This window comes from Lontra canadensis, unplaced genomic scaffold (genome assembly GCF_010015895.1).
Source record: "Lontra canadensis isolate GAN:19392208 unplaced genomic scaffold, GSC_riverotter_1.0 scaffold43, whole genome shotgun sequence".
Classification (NCBI taxonomy): Eukaryota; Metazoa; Chordata; class Mammalia; order Carnivora; family Mustelidae; genus Lontra; species Lontra canadensis.
This window is the reverse complement of record NW_022631037.1, coordinates 6,479,324-6,488,798: the sequence shown is the minus strand read 5'-3', so window position 1 is coordinate 6,488,798 and position 9,475 is coordinate 6,479,324. Positions and strand designations below refer to the sequence as shown.

At 39.2% G+C, this 9,475-nt stretch overlaps 1 protein-coding gene across 2 annotated transcripts in view; it reads left to right on the top strand.

Annotated features, from left to right (window-relative positions):
- The window catches only part of STXBP4 (syntaxin binding protein 4), a 157,847-nt gene that overhangs the window by 172 nt on the left and 148,200 nt on the right, over positions 1 to 9,475 (top strand). The window contains exon 1 of one of the 2 annotated variants that reach the window (XM_032872019.1): positions 4,896 to 4,931. The exons of the other annotated variant lie outside the window; for it this stretch is intronic. The gene's annotated coding sequence lies outside the window, so the exon portion shown is untranslated. Of the gene's footprint in view, positions 1 to 4,895; positions 4,932 to 9,475 lie in introns of those variants that run through there. 2 annotated transcript variants of the gene reach the window in all.

Below are 9,475 nucleotides of genomic sequence, written 5' to 3'. Positions count from 1 at the left end.
AGTTACTTTTAGGGAAACGCCATGCGCTCCGCGGGGTGCAAACACATCACTCTTTGAGCTTGTGTCCCAGGTCTTCTTAAACTCACTGCACCATCTTTTGTCTCGACCTAGCGGCCCTCAGCTTCCTATCGCTGCTTACTGCCCTGGACTTGAGCTCAGGGATCACCTCCTCCAGGAAGCCTGCCTGTGTTCACCACAGCGCACAACTACACTTGCACATCTGCATTTTCTCAGCCGCTGGGAATCGGCTGCCTCGTCGCTGATGCCCCTTAACCATTTGTTCAGTTAAAATAACCAGTTCTGGAGCAGAGACGTTGTCAAACGAGTTTGTCCAGAGGAGAATGACCAAGGCATGAAGATGCTTTAAGGAAGGATTGAAAGAAATGGGGATATTCATCTTGGCAAAGAACCCTTTGGGGGATGTAATACCTTTTTCGCTTGATGCACAGGACAAAGTAGGACCTCAGGGGAGCAGACGGCACAGCCTGTTTTGCTGTAATGGAAGGAAACATCCTTCTAGAAACTATCAAAGAGTGGAGAAAAGCCCACATTCTGAGGTTCAGCTCTGGTGTCCCACTATCACCTTGTGTCCTTAGGCCAGTTATTTCACCTTTGTAAGAAGTGGCGGCCTTATTAGTAAAATCGAAATCATAATAGTATGAGAATATGCATATAAAGTGATTTTTCACTCTCCTTGAGATATAGTAAAAATTTAGTAAATGTTAGTCTCTATTTCTAATGAGTGGTGCAGGTATAATTATCCCCTTTTTTAACAGATGAGGAGACTCAAAGCCTGAGACATATATAAATAACATTAATAAAAAAAACACAATTTATTTATTGTACTTTTCTATGGCCTAGACCTAGCTCAAGCTACTGGGACTACAGCACAGAGAAAGGCAAACACGATCACTTCTCTTCTGAAGTGTACTTCCTCCTGGGGGACTCTGGAGATAATCAAGTAACAGATATATAAATGAGGGAATTTCAGATAACAATCAGTACAGTGAGACAATAGAAGAGGATAGTGTGATTGAGAATAATAATGAGAAGGGGTGGTGAAGTCTTTCTGAAAATGTGACATTTGAGCCTAGTCCTGAATCATGATAAGGAACCTACCTGCACAATGACAGTTCTAAGCCGTGCAGAGGCCCAGAGGCAGGTAAGAGCTAGATAGCACTGAAGAGCAAATGAGGCCACTGTGTTCCTAGCATAGTGAGCTTGGAGGAAAGTAGTAGGAAATAAGGTCAAAAAGGTATTATTAGGGGCCAGATAATACAGAGCCTTTTAAGAGCCTTACGTGTCCAAGGGTTTGAATTTTATTCTAAAAGTAATCGGAAGGTACTACAGAGTTTAGGTTGAAGCATACAAGTGATATGATCTGATTCACATTTTTAAAAAAGATTTTTATTTATTTATTTGACAGAGATCACAAGCAGGCAGAGGCAGGCAGAGAGAGAAGGAGGGGAAGCAGGCTCCTGCTGAGCAAAGAGCCCCATGTGGGGCTCGATATGGGGCTCGATATGGGGCTTGATCCCAGGACCCTGGGATCATGAACTGAGCCGAAGGCAGAGGCTTTAACCCACTGGACCACCCAGGTGCCCCTGATTCACACTTTTTTTTAAAAGACCTTGGTTATGCTGTGGAGAACCCATTAAAGGGAGGGGGTAAAAATGGAAATAGAGCAGTTAGGAGGCAGTTGAGGTGAGTAATGGTGGTCACCTTGAGTGAGTATGAGTAATTGATTAACTTGTAGTCACAGGGCCAGAAAATTGCAAAGCCACTAAGATGCAGGTATCTTCGGACTCGATCCTGCTGTGGCACAAAAACCAAGATGCTATGATTCTGCAGATTTATTTGTATTGTTTTATGTTTGAAAATCTTTTCACCTGTACTTACCTTAGTTCTTATACCAGATTGTCAGCTTTTTCAGGACAAGACCTGTCATATATTGAGTTTCTTAACAGCATAGTCTCAGACCTGATGCAAACATTAATGTCATTGAAACCAACAATACATTCCCTTAACCATTTTTTTCCTCCAGGCACCCCTTCCATGTAGCATCAGGTAGCGGTATAAACGTATCAGTAATAGTGTCTTTGTCTTGGCATCTGTCACGTTGTTTTGTAATTACAAATGAAACTATTCCTTTCCAAGGTCATCTTGATAGCAGTAAAATGGTATTAGCTATAATTCTCTTGAGTCTGAGTATGCTTGTGATATTGCATAAATCATTATGATAACTAATGCTAAGTAATGAGTTCTACCGTGAATGGAATAGGAGCACCTCAGGGCAAGGTTAGTACAACCCTGTTCTGCAGGTAGAGATGTTGATTACAGACTTAAAATATCAGAGGCTGGACTGACATTTCAGACTTGGCACCTTTAATTTATATCATTCTTTAGCAGTAAGTAACTAAACATTGTGAACCCTTCCTAGTTAGCTATGATCGTGTCCAGTTTTACATAATAGGTAAAATTGGTTGTTACACAAACCATTTGGGGGGCTGGAGGTGAGCAAAATGGGTGAAGGTGGGAAAAGAGGGAAAAAAATGGGGGAAAAAAAGAGAAACCATTTGATAGTCACGCATTTTCTTCTTCTTTTTTTTTTTATATATTTTTAAAGGTTTTATTTATTTATGTGAGAGAGAGTGAGTGAGAAAGCACAAGATGGGGAGAGTAGGGGGAGAAGCAGTTTCCCTGCTAAGCTGAAACCCCATGCCCCATTCAACTCCTTCAGGACTCCATCCTGAGACTCCAGAATCATGACCTGAGCGGAAGGCAGACTCTTACAGGCTGAATCACCCAAGCCCCCGATAGTCAAACATTTTCTTATCTGATTATTGGTTCTCAGGCTTTATGAAAACTTAAAGATTATGAAGATGTATCACGTTAAAAATGTGGTTTGTAATTACATTTTTTAGTATTTTTAATGCGTATTATAAACTAAGGAAATTTCTAGTTAAATCTTAATGTGTTAGTCACATAGCTGCATTTCTTAGCTATTTGCCTAATAAAACTAGATCCACTTGGCAATGTGAACCACCTAGCAGTTATTCCAAAAGTACTAACAACTCTTATTCGGCTTCTATATAATAATCTCCTTATACCTATAAGAGGAAGAATTATGCATCTCAATAAGTAGTAAGAACAAGTGAGTTATAGTTTGTTTGAGAATAAGCTGGATCATCACAGTTTTTAGTGATTGTAATGACATCATGAAGTTGTCTCAGTAAGTCTTGATATCCTAGTTTCTTATTTCCTGGCAGCTTCCTTTAAGCCACATGTTTGAGGAGCTACTCTATTTAAAAGATCTTGGAAAAGTTTATAAATTTGATAGACCAGGTGAAATGAGAGCAGAAATCATCCATCCATAGAAGGCATTTTAAAAAATAAATGTTTATTAAGATGAGGGCCAGCCTTGTGGATAGGTGACCTGTGTAGTCACATAAGAGCCTCCTTTTAAAAGGGCACTTTTGCCCCAAATAGAGGGAATGACATTTTAAAATTTTTTATTTTATTTTTTTATAAAAGATTTTATTTATTTATTTGACAGAGATCACAACTAGGCGGAGAGGCAGTCAGAGACAGAGATGGGGGAGAAGTAGCCTCCCTGCTGAGCAGAGAGGCCAATGCGGGGGCTCAATCCCAGGACCCTGAGACAAAGGCAGAGGCTTTAACCCACTGAGCCACCCAGGCACCCCCGGAATGAGATTTTAACATAATTCAGGATAAAGCCATGTCAGCCTTCCTGAGATAAGCAGAGTTAAAGGCAGAAGCAGAAAACCAGGGAAAATGCAAAAGCAGAGAGCTGAATCTCAGGAAGTGAAAGGTAAGAGATAAGGCAAAAGGCAAACTCAGGTGTCCTGAGAATAGTCAGGATATATGAAATAACATCAAACAAAATCCAGGCTCCTTACCGTGGCCCTAAGACCCTAGGTTGGTTAGACCCTGCCTGCTTCCTGAATTTTATCTACTATTTCTCTCCCCCCCATTCACCATGTTCCAGCCACACTTCTTTCTTTCTTTCTTCTTTCACACACACTTTCTGTAAACACCCCAAACCTATTTTGCTTCCTTGAGACCTTTTCTCTGCCTGGAACACTTTTGTTCCTCAGTTTTTCTCCTGGCTGACCTATCATTTGGATCTCAGCCGGAACACCACTACCCAATCTAAATCAGCCCTTCTCTGTCCAGTCACATTTATGTATCAGAAATCCAGCTTGTTTTGTTGTTTCCTTTTTTAGTATTTTTTCTCTCAACACTAGAATATAGATGCCATAAGAGCAGGGACCTTCTCTGGTACACCATATTATCACAAGCACTCAGCATAGTGCACATGGTTGTACTGAGTAAAATGTTTGGGGGACGACTGCACCAGTGAAAGCAAGCAGAAGGCCGACTGCTAATGTAGGGAAACTTCCGAGAGCCGTGAGCTCTTGCTCTGATGAAGATCGCCTGAAATTAGGACTCCTCCTTTCAAGCAGTTTTCCAGTGTTTCCCACAGGGCTGTGGGTGTGTTACAGGCTGGTTGCTATGTGTCTACCCCCAGGGCAAATGAGCAGCATTCCTGAACTACTTAGTTTTTTGTTTTGTTTTGTTTTGTTTTGTTTTTTGCTTAGATTCTTGGAAGAAAAAAAGTTCATTAGCAGTAGGAATATTGTCTTTGGCTACAAAATAAAGGAGATAGTAAAATAAGCCTTTGATCTTTTATACCTTGATTTTCTAAAACTTTCATGTAATTTTTAAAAAAGATTTTATTTATTTATTTGACACACAGAGAGAGATCACAGCAGGCAGAGAGGCAGGCAGAGAGAGAGAGGGGGGAAGCAGGCTCTCTGCAGAGCAGAGTCTGATGCGGGGCTCAATCGCAGGACCCCGAGACCATGACCCAAGCTGAAGGCAGAGGCCCAACCCACTGAGCCTCCCAGGTGCCCCACTTTAATGAAATTTTTCAAAGATCAATTAAGTCTAGCCCAGGAAAGGAAGCTGTTCCTGATTATATAGACCTGGAATTATTTACATACTAACGCTATCTCAAAGAATCTCTGCTGTGATAAGGTATAGGACAGTTTGCCACAGTTTCTAAACCTTTGTTTTGTCTCTTCAAGTATAATGCTGAATCTATAGGTCTAACTTTATAAGAACTATTCAGTTGTTTAATAGTAATGCCAGTTAATCTATATATACTAAGCATTTCCAATTTCCAAACGGATCATTTATTAGTATTATTTAGATATATTTTAGATAACCAGCACCATCATTCCCTCCTCCTCTCTTGAAATTACCTTAATGTAAAATTTTACTATCCAACTCCTTTTTTTTTTTCCTTCCTCCCAATTCCTTCCAAATGACCTGACTGCCAGCTGCCCTATCCCATTCACAGATAAGACTGGTCTTAGAGGTGCATGCACATTTTAAAAAGAAAGTCCTCCCCTGAAAAAATATTGAGGGGCTTGTAGTTTAGTAAGCCAGGAATCAGATTTTTGATTCATAGAACCAAAGAAGAACATTTAAAGATCACTTTATGAATGATCTTGTCATTCTACATATAGAGAAACTGGGGAGCAGAGTTGTTTAGTGAGTCCCTTGGTCGGCAGTGGATGGCAGAAATAGAACTCAAATCTCGATATCTTAACTTCTAAACTACTGCTCTTCCTAATGCAATGCCCTTGTGTATATATAACCAACTACTGGCAAAGAGAATTCTAGAAATGGTTAATGAGGGAGGAAATTAACATTACACACCATTGGTACTGCGAGTTCTTCTCTATAAGACTTACTTCTTTCTAAACTATAGCAGGGAAAAAGTGTCCTTTATTTATTTTTACTGCTTGCCAGTTTGCTTACAAAGGAATAGTTATGAGAAATTATTTAAAGGACATAGCCAGTTTTCTCTGGTAAATACCAGATCTATGTTATTTTCTCTTTCACCTTGCAAAATTTGCTGATACTTTAGCAAATGGAGATAAAAGAAGAAAATGACATAAAAGGAAAATGACATTAAAGGAGACAGAACCAGAAAGAACTAATTTCCTTCCTTCCTTCCTTCCATCCATTTTCCAAGAGAGGGGGGAAAGAGACAGTGGGAGAGGGGCAGAGGAAGAGAGAGAATCTTTTTTTTTTTTTAAGATTTTATTTATTTATTTGACAGAGAGATCACAAGTAGATGGAGAGGCAGGCAGAGAGAGAGAGAGAGAGAGAGAGAGAGAGAGAAGCAGGCTCCTTGCTGAGCAGAGAGCCCGATGCGGGACTCGATCCCAGGACCCTGAGATCATGACCTGAGCCGAAGGCAGCAGCTCAACCCACTGAGCCACCCAGGCGCCCGAAGAGAGAGAATCTTAAGCAGGCTCCATGCCCAGGGTGGTGGTGGTGGTGGTGGTGGTGGTGGTGGTGGTGGTGGTGGTGATGATGATGATGATGATGAAGGGATTGTTTGGGTTTAGTAGTAAGTCCACATTTCTGTCCTTCTTTGCTGCCACACCTTGTGTTTCTTCCCTTTACTTCTGGTTCATTTTCACTTTAGCAAAACAACTAAATGGGATTAGAGTTCCTTAACTACGCAGCTTGTTAGATACCTTAAAGTAAATAATAGATGTTTTAAAGGCATTAAATAAACAACAAAAAGATTAAAATACCTAGAAATTAAATGAGGAAAGTATAAATATAAATGGTTCTTAAGACATAAAAACAAATGTTCAGCCCCATCAGACTTAGGATCTTAAGATCCCGCTTTTATCAATAAGATTGTCAAAAAAAAAAAATCCAATAATTATGTAATAAACCATGTGGGTGAGAATTGGGAGTATCAGGCACTATTATTGGAGGGATGATAAATTAGGGCATTTGATGATTGGGGGCAGTTTGGCAATTTCAATCAAAATATCAAGTGTGTGTAAATGCTGATAATCTGTTTTTGTGAATTTGTCATACAGATAAATTTGTACACATTCAATATGATCTATATATAGGGTTTCATTACAGCATGTTTATAATAGCAAAAAATGTGAAACAATTTAAGTATCTATCAATAAGGGAATAAATAAATATGGTCCATCCATAAAATGGAATGCATGCAGCTATGAAAAATAAGAATTGGGGGAGTTGCCTGGGCTCGGTCAGTTAAGTGTCCAACTCTTGATTTGAGATCAGGTCAAGATCTCAGGGTTGTGAGATCAAGCCCTACATCGGGCTTCACACTGGGCATGGAGCCTGCTTAAGATTCTCCCTCTTAAGAAAAAAAAAAAAAAAGAATTAGGATGCTATGCAAAAATATGGAAATAATTCCAGGTTGTACATTAATTAAAAAAAAAAACAGATTATACCAGAGGACCTGTTTATATCATGTATATGACCCGTACCCTCAGGAGTTGTACAGTGCTCAGCATGAACAGCTAGATGCTTTGTGCTGGCTATAACCTACTTTCTTAGTCGAAACAAAAGCAAAGGAGTCAATATGTATTCATATTTGTTTATGCATAAAGTACTTAAAGTATTCACAAGAAACACAAACAGTGAGTACTTAAGTGTGTGGAAATGGTGTGGAGATAGTTAAGATGGATATATACATCCATTACATATACCTCATTGGAATGTATTAGCTATTTTTAAAAGACTAAAAAGACATGCTGTTTCACTATCAATATTATGACTATTCATTCAATATTGTAATTTCATCAAGTCAATGTTTACCATCTTTTCTGCCAGATGTTTTTATCCCTTTCCTTTTTATTTTCTCTATTTTTGGTCTGGTAAAAAGAACAGTTTTAGATAGTATTGAATGCCATCTCTTGGGGAATATAAATTATTAAGTGTTATTCAAACATATGCATGATGGGCGGGTTTTTTTATCTAATGAGCTTTCTAATGATATAGAATTAAAACTTTTAATCAAAGTAAAGCTCTAAGTTTTCTGGAATAGATTTATTGTATGAAACAAGAATTTTTTCCTCCAGTGTTCCACTTTCTCTGTTTTTGCTGACCTCACATTTTCCCCCTTATGAGTCACTAAACTAGAAAAACAGTATATTTTCCTTGAATGGGCATATTTTATGTAAAAGAATAGAATGTTTTCCTTCTGTGTCATTCATTAATAATGTGAAGTTTGGTGTGTGTGTGTCTGTCTGTCTGTCTGTGTGTTTGTAACATAGAGCCCCTTTTGGGTGAGGGGCTTGCTAGCTTCTGTAAAGGAAGGAATAGGGAATAAATAAAAGAGAGAGAAAGGAAAGGCATTTTATGGCATTTTATTCATTTACTTATTTAAGGTTTAAAGATACGACAGTGAATACCTGGCTTATTTAAAAAAAAAAAAAAGCCTGCTGTTTGGTTGGATAAAATTAAGCCCCATTTCTGTTAGGGTTTTTTGTTTTGTTTTGTTTTTTGTTTTTAGATTTTATTTATTTATTTGACAGAGATCACAAATAGGCAGAGAGGCAGGCAGAGAGAGAGAGGAAAGGAAGCCTGCTGAGCTGAGAGCCCGGATGCAGGGCTCAATCCCAGAACCCTGGGACCATAACCTGAGCTGAAGGCAGAGGCTTTAACCCACTGTGCCCAATATCTGTTAGTTTAATCAACAGTATCATCTTCATCTCTAGACAGCCTACTAGTACTGTTAATACTCTCTCATCCTATATTTTCAGAGAATGTTTTCCCACAAAAATCAGTTTCTCAGCATGCTTTCATGGAAAAAGGTTGGGTTTGGAGCTTGAGAGAAGTGGATTCACATTGCACTTTAAAATTGTTGGGTTGCCTGGGTGGCTCAAGTCAGTTAAGCAGCTGCCTTCGGCTCAGGTCATGATCCGAGGGTCCTGGGATAGAGGGCTGCCTTGGGCTCCCTACTAGGTGGAGAGCCCGCTTCTCCCTCTCTCTCAACCTGCTGCTCTGCCTACTTGTGCTGTCTCTCTCTCTGTGTCAAATAAATAAATAAAATCTTCAAAAAAATTAAAAATAAGAAAAATAAATAAAATTGCTTAGCCTTATGGTCATGGACAAGTCACATAGCTTCTCCATGACGAGGTTTTTATTTATGAAAATACCTTTCATTTATATAAATATAAATATGTAATAATACCTGCCTTGTGGGGCTCCTTTGAGGGAGGGTAAAATCTTCTAACACGGTTCTTGGCCACATTGATGCTTAATGATGATTCCATTCTGGGTGAGTGGCCTTCATCAGTGCTTTCCTAGCCCTCCTGCGCACACCACTGTCAGAGCACTTAGCACCTTCCTGATGTCTGTTTACTCGACTATTCTCTGGGAACAGACTTTGCTTTTTAATCTCACCTCCAGCACTCAGGACACTGTCAGGCATGGTAAGTGAATGAAGTAATTTAAACACTTAAATTTCATTGTAATATTTTAAAATGCCTTGTTAAGTTTGACCTTATATGAAATCTGTTGTACAGTTTAGCCACGATATATCTATTAGACCCAGGTTAGGTTTCATCACTTGAGGACTCTATATCCAGTTAGGAAA